The sequence below is a fragment of the Ailuropoda melanoleuca genome, chromosome 15, assembly GCF_002007445.2.
Source record: "Ailuropoda melanoleuca isolate Jingjing chromosome 15, ASM200744v2, whole genome shotgun sequence".
Classification (NCBI taxonomy): domain Eukaryota; kingdom Metazoa; phylum Chordata; class Mammalia; order Carnivora; family Ursidae; genus Ailuropoda; species Ailuropoda melanoleuca.
In genome coordinates this window covers 53,947,727-53,960,258 of record NC_048232.1, presented here as the reverse complement: position 1 = coordinate 53,960,258, position 12,532 = coordinate 53,947,727, and the positions used below count along the sequence as shown (strand labels likewise).

The following is a 12,532-nucleotide window of genomic DNA, read 5'->3' as shown; positions in this document are numbered from 1 at the left end:
CAAGCCCCGTGACTTAGCAGGAAGTCTGGTTGGGACTCTCTTTCTCCCTACCTCTGCCCTTCCCCCGTTCTTAAGCTCTCTCTCTCTCTTTCTCTCTCTTTCTCAAATGAATATATAATTGTTTGAAAAAAATTAAAATTAAAAAAAGATTAAAATGTGGATATCAAATATGACCTCATCTGACAAAACTGATACAGCACAATGAACCAAATAGCAATACATTAAATTACTAAAACGTGGTTAAAATAGCACAAAGCTTAGTATAAAGTTTTAAAGTTTAAAATGAGGTCAATACATCTGTGATTTTAGATGCTATGTAAAAACAAGACAAAAATTTTTAAGATTTTGTTCATTTCTTTGAAAGAGAGTGAGAGAGAAAGAGAGATCATGAGCAGGGGGGAAGAGCAGAGGAAGAAGCAGACTCCCCGCTGAGCAGAGAGCCCGACCCGGGGCTCAATCCCAGGACCCTGAGATCAAGACCTGAGCCAAAGGCAGATGCTTAACCGACTGAGCCACCCAGGTGCCCCCACAAGACAAAATTTTAAATATAAAATTGATATTTTATCATATTATTGATATATCCATATTATTGATAGTCCTATGGCTGAAAAATCTGAATTTATTTTAATTATATCTTCTTTAAACAGACTCCTAATACGTCAGAAACCTTCTGTGATTATGAACATTACACATGTAAATAATTTGTATTAAAATTTATAAATAGGTTTGGGTGATTCCAACACTGGAGGCAAAGAACAAGGAAGTTTTGTAGATATCACAGGTATTTCCATCATCTATCAAGTCACAGATTATTCCAAAGAATGTTAGACAGTCCAGGTGGTCATGTGTTTAGTTTAAATATGAAACTGCAGATCTACAATTACATATATTTTTGGAAACATGGTATTAAATATTGTCAATTAAAAATACTAGCATACAATACAAAATAATTTTTGGCTAATCAAAGAACAATAAATATCTTGATATTACCAGCAGATTTGCAAGTTTTAATGATTTCTTGGCTTTTTTTCCCAGTCAAGTAAATTACAATTAATCTAATTAATTGGTTGTAATGATAAGCTATTAATTAACATTGAGTTTTTTTCAAATTTGGCAAATTTCCACGTTATACATTTTAAAACTTAGCATTTATTATTATGGTTTTGCAGTACAAATCTATCACTTATTTTTCTTAGATTTTAATTACATTTCTATCATTATGGTAGCTATCTCCATGCTGCACTAACAAGCAATATAGAAAGAGATGATATTCCATGATGTGTAATAAAAGTGATATCTGGTTTTTCTTCATGTCAGACAATCTCTTCCATTTCCATTAAAATCACTTACTCTTTACTAAAAGTGCAGGAAAAACTGTGAGATCATTGGTGATTTAGAAAAATGCCAAAGTAGTATAGATAATTACTTTCCCTAAATACACTAGAAACTACCAATCTTTTACTGAAATTTCTCAAACCGCCCCAAAGTTACTACTTTAATCAATTACAAGCTCCCAATTGTGTAACATACTGTATACAAGAATTTAGGAATTAAGAATATGACTAATGAAAAAGTTGTCTTGTAATAAATACTTAATCAAATATTATTTGACTCCCAATTCCTCACAGTAGACAAAACCATTCTATGTGATGTGATATTTTTATAACCAAGATGATTACTGAAAGAAAAAACTTTAGTATGAATCTATAACTTAAAGATAAATTATAAGATAATTTAAAGATATACTTAAAGGCATAAATGGTCTTTTTTTAAAAGACATTTCATGGCTTGCAAAAAAAAAAAAAAAAGAATAGTAACATCTCTTAACAGTTAAATTTCTCATTAATGACCTTGCCGTTATTTTATTAATGTGAAGTGATAAATGCCCGATAATGAAAAAATTTTAAATAATTTTTCTTTAAAAATACATTTTATAGGGGCGCCTGGGTGGCACAGCGGTTAAGCGTCTGCCTTCAGCTCAGGGCGTGATCCCAGCGATCTGGGATCGAGCCCCACATCAGGCTCTTCCGCTATGAGCCTGCTTCTTCCTCTCCCACTCCCCCTGCTTGTGTTCCCTCTCTCGCTGGCTGTCTCTCTCTCTGTCGAATAAATAAATAAATAAAATCTTTAAAAAAAATAAATAAATAAATAAAATAAAAATACATTTTATAAAGGAGCACCTGGTTGGCTCAGTCAGTTAAGTGACCGACTCTTGATTTCAGCAAGAGGCTCAGGTCATGATCTCAGAGTCATGGGATCAAGCCCTGCATCTGACTCTGCACTCAGCTCTCAGAGTCTGCTCGAGATTCTTTGTCTCCCACTGTACCTCCCCCCACTCACACTCTCTATCTCTAAAAAAATAAATGAGTAAATAAATAAAATCTTTAAAGAAAAGTTTATAAAAGTTAAAATTAACCATTCTTGTGCAGTAATTTGGATACTGGGGGATAAATTTACCTAAGTTAATTACACAGGTCTTCTATCTGTTCTGTACAATATGGTATCTCTTAGCCATATGTGGGTATTTAAATTTTAAATTAGTTGAAATCTTAAAAAAGGAAAAATATCAATGTCATGGTAGGATTATCCCCTTGTCAAGAGTTCAATAGTCACATGTGGCTACTACCTACCATATTGCAGAACTGAGTTTTATTGGATAGTGCTGTCCTAGATTATGATGGACTAATAAATATATGGATAATGTTCTGCTGATAGTAACACATGGGAAAATGAATTTACTTCCAAACATACTACTAAAAACATAAACAAAATTATAATATACAATATCCAGAAAAAGAAAAAAAACAGTGGAGGGGATTAATGGGAATGAAGCCTTTCCCCAATTCTATAAAAAATTGAGTAGAATTCAAGACTCAAATGAAGCTGAAAATTAAGCCAAGAGAAACAGAAAAACGGTAATACTGTCAAATTAATTTCAGTCCCAAATAAAAAGGAAGCTGCATAGAAATGGATAAAAAGCTAAAGATAAATTCTGATGAAGAATTTTCAGGTAATAAATTAGGAACAGAAGAAAACCAAGATGGGTATTTCTTTCAAGCTCCATAAACTACCAAACAAGTGAAAATTACTCTTCACTTGTGCCCAAAGAAGTTAAATAAAAATAGATTATTCCAGTGATGCCTCATCAACTCCTAGCTCACTGAACATCATTACTTTTTGCCACCAGTGGCCCTGAGGTTATCTCCATTTTTCCTTCATTCCATTTTCCTCCATTTGCTCCCCACTAGAATTCACTTTTAAAATGTAAAGACACTAGTGTTACTATTACACATGCATTTGTCACTCTGTCAAGGATCTACTAACATTTTGTCCACCAATCTCTCCCTCAAGCACAACTAGAAAAGCTAGACAGAACGTAAAAAAGAAAAATCTCTTTAAGATATCAGAGAACTACAAGGGTAATGAACCCTGGAAACATTAAGATCCCAAAGAAAAAAATGTACAGAGCTGTCTGACATTGACTCACTGCTTTTCCCGCTTTAGTATATATGCCAAAGCAGACAGTGGTTGAAAAACCAAGAAACAGAACAAAAACTGTGGCTAGGAGGCTTAGAAAATCAACAGAAATTCCTGCCATCACAATGTCTTGGGAAAGGAAAACTGAAGTCAAAAGACCCACAGTGGAAAGGGGTGGGTGTAAAACCCTCAGGGTTTCAGCTGGAATGCCTGAAGATGTATATCCTAACAATAGAGATAAACTGGAAAGAAACTAGCTTTCTCAATACTGAAGTCTAGCTCCAAGTTAGCTAAATCCCTAACTGGATCAAAGTGATCTTCCCTTCTGCTAATTGTGTGCCAAAAGTAAGTATTATTCTGTGGGGCCTTAACAACTCCAGAGTGTCAAGTAACACACAATGGTCTACTGAGATAGAAGGCTCTATGACCAACCTGCAAAGGAAAGAAGAGACCTCAAAAAAAAAAAAAAATCACAAAGAAAATCAGATACTCTTATAATTAGACACAGAATTCATAATAACTCTGAATAGGTCTATGAAATATTTGTATAACATCAGCCAAGAACTGGAAATTACAAGAATCAAATATCTTTGAACTTAAATATACAAAAATTTAAACTTAGGAACTGAAAGAAAGTTTAGATACAACTGAACAGAGGATTGAAAACCCAAAATATAAGTTAAAAGAGAATAACCAAACCACTACTGAAAAGCATAAAGGAGAAAAAACACAGAATCTATGAGATACAGATAATACGGTAAAAAGTTCTAACGTGTCATTAAAGTATCAATGTCTAAGAAGGGAAAATTAGTAGAAGCAATATTTGAAGGGATAATGGATTAAGGTTTCTAAAAATAATGAAAGCCAGCAAGTCACAAATTAAAGAAGCAGTTTGAATCAAATGAAATTGAATCCATAATAGGGGGGGCTGGGTGAAGTAAAGAGCACACTTATCATGATGAACATGAGAAACATATAGAATTGTTGAATTACCTACATTGTACACCAGAAACTAATATAACACTGTATGCTCAGTATACTTTGATAGAAAAAAATAAATAAAATTTCTTAAAATAAATAAAAGATATATCTTTCACACAATAAACAAAAGATCATTAATGATATAAATGAAAGATCTAAATAAATTAAGAGATACACTATGATTATGAATTGGAAGTCTCAATATTAACATGTCAGTTTTTATCACATCAATCTATAAATTCAAAGTAATCTCAAAATTCTAGGGGGGTGTGTGTGTGTGTGTGTGTATGTAAACTGATAGGCTAACACTAAAACATGTATGGAAATACAAGGGCCAAGATTAAAGAGAAAAGAAGAAATGGATGTACTGCTATTCCTACTACTACTGCATATCAAGATGTGTTATAAATCTATAGTGACAAAGACAATGTGAGAGCAGCACAAATATAGGCAATTAAGGCAATAGATGAAACAGAATTGAAACAAGAAAAACAAAGGATAGGGGCGCCTGAGTGGCACAGCGGTTAAGCGTCTGCCTTCGGCTCAGGGCGTGATCCCGGCATTATGGGATCGAGCCCCACATCAGGCTCCTCCGCTATGAGCCTGCTTCTTCCTCTCCCACTCCCCCTGCTTGCGTTCCCTCTCTCGCTGGCTGTCTCTATCTCTGTCAAGTAAATAAATAAAATCTTTAAAAAAAAAAAAAAGAAAAGAAAAACAAAGGATTTGTGGACACTTTTATGACAAAAGTGGTATACAGAGCAGTGGGAAAGGATGGCCATTTCAATGAATGAAACTTGATTAACTGGATACACATAAGAGGAAAAAAAATGAACTTCGATCCCTTACTTCATTGCATACACAAAAATCAAACCAGGTAGATTATATGAAAGGTAAAACAATAAAGCTTCCAGAAAATGACACAGAGGATTAACTTCCAACCTTCGAATGTCTTAAGTAGGATTTTAAAAAGCACAAACCACACAGAAAAAAATATTGATGAAAAGGCACATGTCTTTATCAAAAGTCACCACTAAGTGAAAGAGAAATTGAAATCAGAAGGTGAAGATTAATTGTAATACATATAGTCAAGAAAGAACTTGGATCAAAGAATATGAAAAGTCCAACACATCAAGAAAAAGAAAATTAAAATGTGCCAAAGATTTGGTTGGATAAACATTTCACAAAACAGAATCTTCCAATGGCCAATGAAATACAAAAAAGCAGTAAGCTTTAAGATACAATTAGTGAGAGACGGATTATTTTTCTATCTTGTATAAATTATTAAAATTTTACTTCACTTCTTCAATAATGGCTTTAAATTACGTTTCTGATTCAACTACCATGGTGATAACTGGCAACTAAATTTTAAAAAAGATTCAATAGCGAAAGCAGGATATTTGAATTGCTCATCCGCAATCCATCACAAACCCAAAGACAGCCAACATATGGTCATTGTCCCTGGGAGACTCAGAGGACCACATATTTGGAGCAGCGAGTCAGATGTAGGGTATCTCTGAAAGCTGTTGAAAAAAGAAGGATTGATAACTTCCCGAAGAAATTTTGTTTCTATGTGTAGGTTTTCTTATTCTTTTAAATTGTAGTAGTGGTGGTCACTGAAGTAGGAAACTTATTTGTCTGGGTGTTGGCAGCCATGTTAGATCAAATGAAGAGAGTAGCAAAGCGAGTGCACGTGCATACCCTCGCCCACCTCTCCCACTCATGAATACATATTCATAATATGACGTCCTTGATTTACCAAAGTGGTTCATAGATTTCATGTCAAACGAGGACATAAACAAAATGGGAAGAATTTTTCATTATGAGATTTTTAACTTCCCTGACAAATAGGACAAGAGTAGATGATAATATAGTGGACTTATGATGTGCACACTGCCCAGTTTTATGCATAATTCCTAGTTTTATAATTCTGTCATATTTATGTCACTTAGAAAATAATATTTTATTGATTCAATTGAATTCTCTCCAAATCCTATTTAAATCTCATTTCTCTACACCATCCCACTAGCCACCCCACCTCAGAGGTAGCCAGCATTACTCAGAGGTTTTCATTCCCACGCACTTCTTTGTGGTTTTTTTTTTTTTGCCTGTTTGCATATATATAAACAAGACAATACGGTTTTTGTAATTTTTCAAATTTCCCTTACTATATGTAAGAGAAACACAATCAGTTTTCACTTGCTTTTTATACTCAGAATTATGCTTTTGACATTTATCCATGCTAAGACCTGAAGTTCTGGTTGATTTCCACTTCTAAATATCGTGTTGAATTAATACACCATAGTATATAATTTATTTTCCATTACATTTTCACTATACATGTAATTGCTTATATTTTGTTTTGTTTTGAAACAGACCTGTTAGGAACCTTCAAGTACATGGTTTGTCGTTCGCATTTGTGAGTTTCTCATTCTTATCCCTCCATATTAATACGGGTTTGGTCATGGGGCATATGAGTGCGTGGAGCATCTGATATTACTAGACATTTCCACTTTACACTCTCTATAGTAGTATAAAAACCATTCTGCTGCTTTATAACCTACAAGCAAGTATCACTGTTAGATATTTTAACTTTTGCCTGTATGATGTAAAATGTTATTTCTCTGTTTATTAGTGAGATTAAAGATCTTTCAATTTTAGACTGCCCTAGTCTTCTCCATGAACTGACTGTCCATATCCTTTGCCCATTTGTCTATTGGATTGTGTGTTTTCTTATTGATTTGTAGTTCTTTGTATCTTCTGCACACTAATTGTTTAATGGTTATATATGTTGCAAATATCTTCTCTGGGTGAATAATTTGTCATTTAAGTTTGTTTATTCTTTTGGTGGGTGATTATTCCTTTTAGTGTAGTAAATTGCATCAATATTTTCCTTAATGATTTGTGATTTATGCTTTAAATGGTTATTCCCTACTAAAAATACATTAAAATATTTATCCATTTTCTTCTGAAAGTATTAATTCTTTGTTTTACAATTTTAGGGCCTTGAATCCAGCTGAAATTTATTTTTGTGTAGAGTATATAGTAGAGAACTCATTTTTTCTACATCTATAGCCAGTTGTTCCAGTACCAATTTATTTACGGGTCTATCCTTCTTCCACTTGTTTGTTAAGCTACCTCCCCTGTCAATCAGGTTTCCATAGCAATGTGATCTTTTACTCAACTTCATTAGTGTGTTTGTTGATCCCTGCTCCTGTACCAGTGTCTTAAGTAGAAGAAAAAGAGGTTCTTTGTTGTTATTTTTATCTCTTGCTCCCTCTCCTATGTTCACCTTCTCTGTCCAAGAGGTTTATGGTGATGTAGCTCTCGCCCAGTGATCCAATGTCAAGTGATGGTCCAGAACTGTTATTAACACACAGTAATACTCAGGATATCATAGATCCTATTATAGGACAGCAGGTGGGCAGTTTAATTCAGTTTCCAGTTGCTGGGCTGTTCTCCGTCTCATTCAGACCTCTGGACGAAAGCCTGCTGTAAGTCCCAGTCCCAGGAACACCCTCTCACCATTATTATCATCTCCTGTCGTGTGTGAGGTGTTAACACCCCACTGCATGTTCAAGCCCTGAGCTGGCTCTGACTCCACCGTCAAAACAGGGGCACACTGAGCCTCTAGTCTACAGCCAATGCCTGCTTGTACACTAGCAGGCCTCTGGCTTCGGCCATGCTTACTATTTTGCAGATTGATTCTATTTCCAATCCGCAGATACATTTCCTTTATTTCTGAGCTCCTCTCTGGTGCTCCGCTTTTTCTTTTTTGTATTATCCCTCGTTATTATGCAGCTGGAAAAGAAGGGCTGCATCAGAGTATGAGGGACTGTGATACCTTGAATGGAAGGAGCAGAACGGAATTTTTCTAACTTGATTAAGCCTGGACTAGCAGATGGGAAAATAAGTCAGCCTGATGTGATGAAGAAGAGCAGCACATCAGAAAGCAAAAAGTAACAGCAGCGATGACAGTCTACGTTAAGACTGTTCCAAGTGTTTTACACGACTGTATACACTTTAGCTTCGTGATATTCTTGTACTATTACTATACTTATGTTCTGGAAGGAGAAGGAGGGGGAGTGAAGGGGGAGGAGAGCAATAAGAAGAAAAACAGCAAAAAGAACAGAGAGGCTATGTAAGTTTTTTGAGGTCACACAACCGGTAAATGGTAGACTTGAACCCAGTAATGTCTAACTCCAGAGCGAGAATCTTAACTACACCACGATCTTCACTACAGTATTGCCTAGTTCCAGCTTTGCTGCAGGGTAGCTCTGTAATCCTGGGCATGTCACTTCACCTCTTTGGGACATCTTCTCAGTTGTGAAATGAGGTGATGAGAGTAGATGACCTCTAATCTGCTCTTCTGACTTCTAATCACCATGATACAACAAATTTATAGTTCTGCTTAGTTCCCTATTTAAGAATACCTTCTGAAATTTGCTTTGGGAGCAAAAACTTTTGGCAAATCTCCAAATTTATTTTAAAACAATCTTTAACGAGATACGTAACACATTTGAAAAACACAATTTCATCATTTGAAATGTCCTATCAGAGAAGAGAGGAAGCAAGAGCTGCAGACCAGTCACGAGCCTGCAATGATAATAACTGGTGAATGTCAGTTCACTAAGTAAGTATGGAATGTCTGGAACATAAATATAAAACGAAAGGTAGAGTTGTGTGAAAAGACTTGAGTCCTGGTCTTTAGTCTGTCTCTAACCCAAACTTAACGTTTTTGGACTTGGTTTCCTTGCTTTTAAAATCAGATAGTTGGATTTCTGAGGTCCCTTCTAACATCCCCTTCATTGACAAGTGAGAATCCATTACAGAAGTTCAGTGAAGGTATTATTTGAGTAGGCTAAAAATATATAAGAAGTAAAAGCTGCTTTTATCCCACAAGTGACAAAAATCCCTGGATCAAGTTAGCTTCTTAATTTACCTCTCATTAGAAGAATATGTCTGTGTGAAGAATGTGGGCCTTTGTCAGATTGCCTGAGTTAGTTGCTTTCTAAAGAGTTTCTTAAACTTTCTGGTCCGAATGCTACTCATTTGTAAAATGAGGAGAATCATAATTCCTACTTACTGTGATAACTGAATGAGAGAAACTTAAACCACTTATACCTGGCACATAGTAGGTAACCAGTAAATGTCTGCATTTATTAACAGTAGTGATTTGAATAACTGAGGGTGTCTGCACCGTCTACATCATTAAATATCTATTAAAAACATATGTGCACACCATCATGCATAACTTAGGGGCCTAAAGACAGAAGATTACCCGGGGGAACTTACTGCAATTTCTCTAACACTAAAATCTCATGCTCCATATTAGTGTTAGTTTGAAAAAAAAGTGAGGACTTAATAGGCCCACAGTATATTGGATGCTTTATCGGTTAGTACCATTAGAAAAGGTTCCTGCCTTCACGGTAATGGATAATGTCTAAAACCCATGTACAAATGGGAAAAGAGGATGATGTAGCAAATAAGAGACTGAAGCCTGCAGGTCACACAGCCTCACACCCTGCAATCAGAATGCACTTGTTAGGAAAGAGACAGTGCAAACAACTACAATCACGATTCCTCAAAACTCCCCGGAACTGTCTAAGCCATGGAGCCTGTACACGGCCTAAGACGTTATTACCGAAACCTATTCTTCTATCATTTGGCTGAGACGGAGAAAATAAAATTGAAATGCAGTAAATGAAAGGACAAAGTGAAATGAGTAGAAATATTGGAAGGGTCATTTTATGAACACTTCTATCTTAATGAGCGTCTTCTTTAGATTACGGGTAAAATTTTATGTAAATCCAGAGCTAATTTTTCATAAAACAAAAAAACAGAAGGACAAGAACAAAAAACAAAACCACGACAGCCCAAACTGAAAGTTTCTTGCTTACATCTGCAATCAGTGTATGATATCTATTTTAACTCCTTCTTTGGGCTTTAACAACGTAAAATTCCTAACACGTGGCATTTAACTTAAAAAAATTCAAGACAATAATTCAAACCCATTTTTTGATTTGAAGAAACTACAAAATACTTCTTTTAGGTGATGATAGCAGGGACCAATTTCAAAGAGATTCAAAAGAACTGATGCTGGAAACTGCCTTGAAGATACAAATTGCTATAATTATCTTTGAATATACATATCATTAAACAAAAATGGATGTCAATAAACCAGCAAAAAATATTTAAACTATTCAGAGCATATTATTACAAAACAATAGAAAAACAATTTCCTCCACTCTTTCAACAACATAACTTGGACTATAATTTTCACATTTTATCTGTATATATGAAATCAAATAATATTTTCCTTCATTATTATTTTATTTTCAAAAGACAGATACCATTATGTATGTATAAATGCATTTTAAATCACATCATTTTAATTTAAGGAAAACATAAGCATGGTGGTTTAAAGAAGAGAAATATTTTGGTAAGATTTGAACTGAAACACAATATGGCATTAAAAAATATTCATAGTATAGTTAAAATTCTAACTAATTCAAAGCTCTGTTTAGAACAGTCATTCTTAATAACATTCAGAACCTTCTGGCTCTTTCCATAGAGGTATCGCAGTGCCAAAATATATATATATGTATGTATATATATATATATATATATACATACATATATATACACACACACACACACACACACACATATATATATATTGTTCAGTTATTCATTCTGATTGCAGTTTTTACTGTAATTTGCCCTGTGGATCCCAAGTTCACCTTGTCAGAGAGTACTGCTTCCCCAAGGCTGCCCCAGGGTCCTGTTGACGGATGGCTCTAATTGCAGTCGGCGCTGTAAACAAGGCAACTACTCCATGCTCCGCGAGCACACGGAAATAAGCGCCAGCATCTGGTGTTCCCACAGGCTTCCCCTACAATGAGATTCATTTAAAATGTCACTGGGTAAAATGTCTCATATTTCACTGACAGGTCAATACTTATACTTTTAACACAGCAATATTAATAAAATGGGGTGCTCAACAAATCTTGGTTTTAAATATCCCCATGGTCTATCATAAATAAAACAAAGCAAATACCCAGGCTTCAGAGAGGCCATTTGCTCCATTACATCATCCTAAAAGCTTTTCAAACTGCAATCGTTCCTTTCTTAAGTTTTGAAAGATAAAGGACAGGAAATACATATCACATTCAAATTAATGACGTAAAATAGTCTTCCATTAGCCAAGAAATTAAATACCATGTTTTGGGTGGTAGACCAAAAGAGAAATATGATTGCTATGAATTTCTAACTTTAAAACTCTTTTTCATAGTTACTTTTAAAAGTGACAATAATGGGGCACCTGGGTGGCTCAGTCAGTTAAGCTGTGGACTCTTGATTTCAGCTCAGGTCATGATCTCAGGGTCCTGAGATCAAGCCCCACATTGGGCTGCTCAGTGTGGTCTGCAGATTACCCCTTTCCCTTTCCCTCCGCCCCTCCCCTAGTTCAAGCACTCTGCCTCTCTAAAAATAAATAAAATCTTTAAAAAAGTAGAGGTGACAACAGCAATTCTCAAAGTGTTTGGGAAGAGAGAAAAATAGGAAATCACAGTGATTTCCGAACAATGACTTTTTCAGTTAAATGCCTCCTAGGAAAGCAACTTCTGTGACTTAAAAAAATTCAGTAAGAAACCCCCAAATGTATGTTTTCTATAGCCTCAAAATGACATTTTACATATTCAGGGGAAAATCCATGAATAAAAATCTAACAATTTTTATAGAACATGTAATCAAAAGGACATAATTTTTTTTTTTTAAGAGAGACAGACAGCACACCATGGACAGAGGCGGGGGGGTGGACTCCGTGCTCAGCACAGAGCCTGATGTGGGGCTGGATCTCACAACCCTGACACAGCATAACCTGAGCCAAAGTCAAGAGCCAGCTGCTTAAACGACTGAGCCACCCAGGTGCCCCTCAAAGCATTTTTTTTTTAAGATTTTATTTATTTATGCGACAGAGATAGAGACAGCCAGCGAGAGAGGGAACACAAGCAGGGGGAGTGGGAGAGGAAGAAGTAGGCTCACAGCGGAGTATCCCGATATGGGGCTCGATCCC

General features: G+C 35.4%; 1 protein-coding gene across 1 annotated transcript in view; it reads right to left on the bottom strand.

Annotated features, from left to right (window-relative positions):
- LOC100463551 (acyl-CoA synthetase short chain family member 3) overlaps window positions 1-12,532 on the bottom strand; it is a 90,662-nt gene that overhangs the window by 50,259 nt on the left and 27,871 nt on the right. The gene's annotated exons all lie outside the window — the stretch shown is intronic.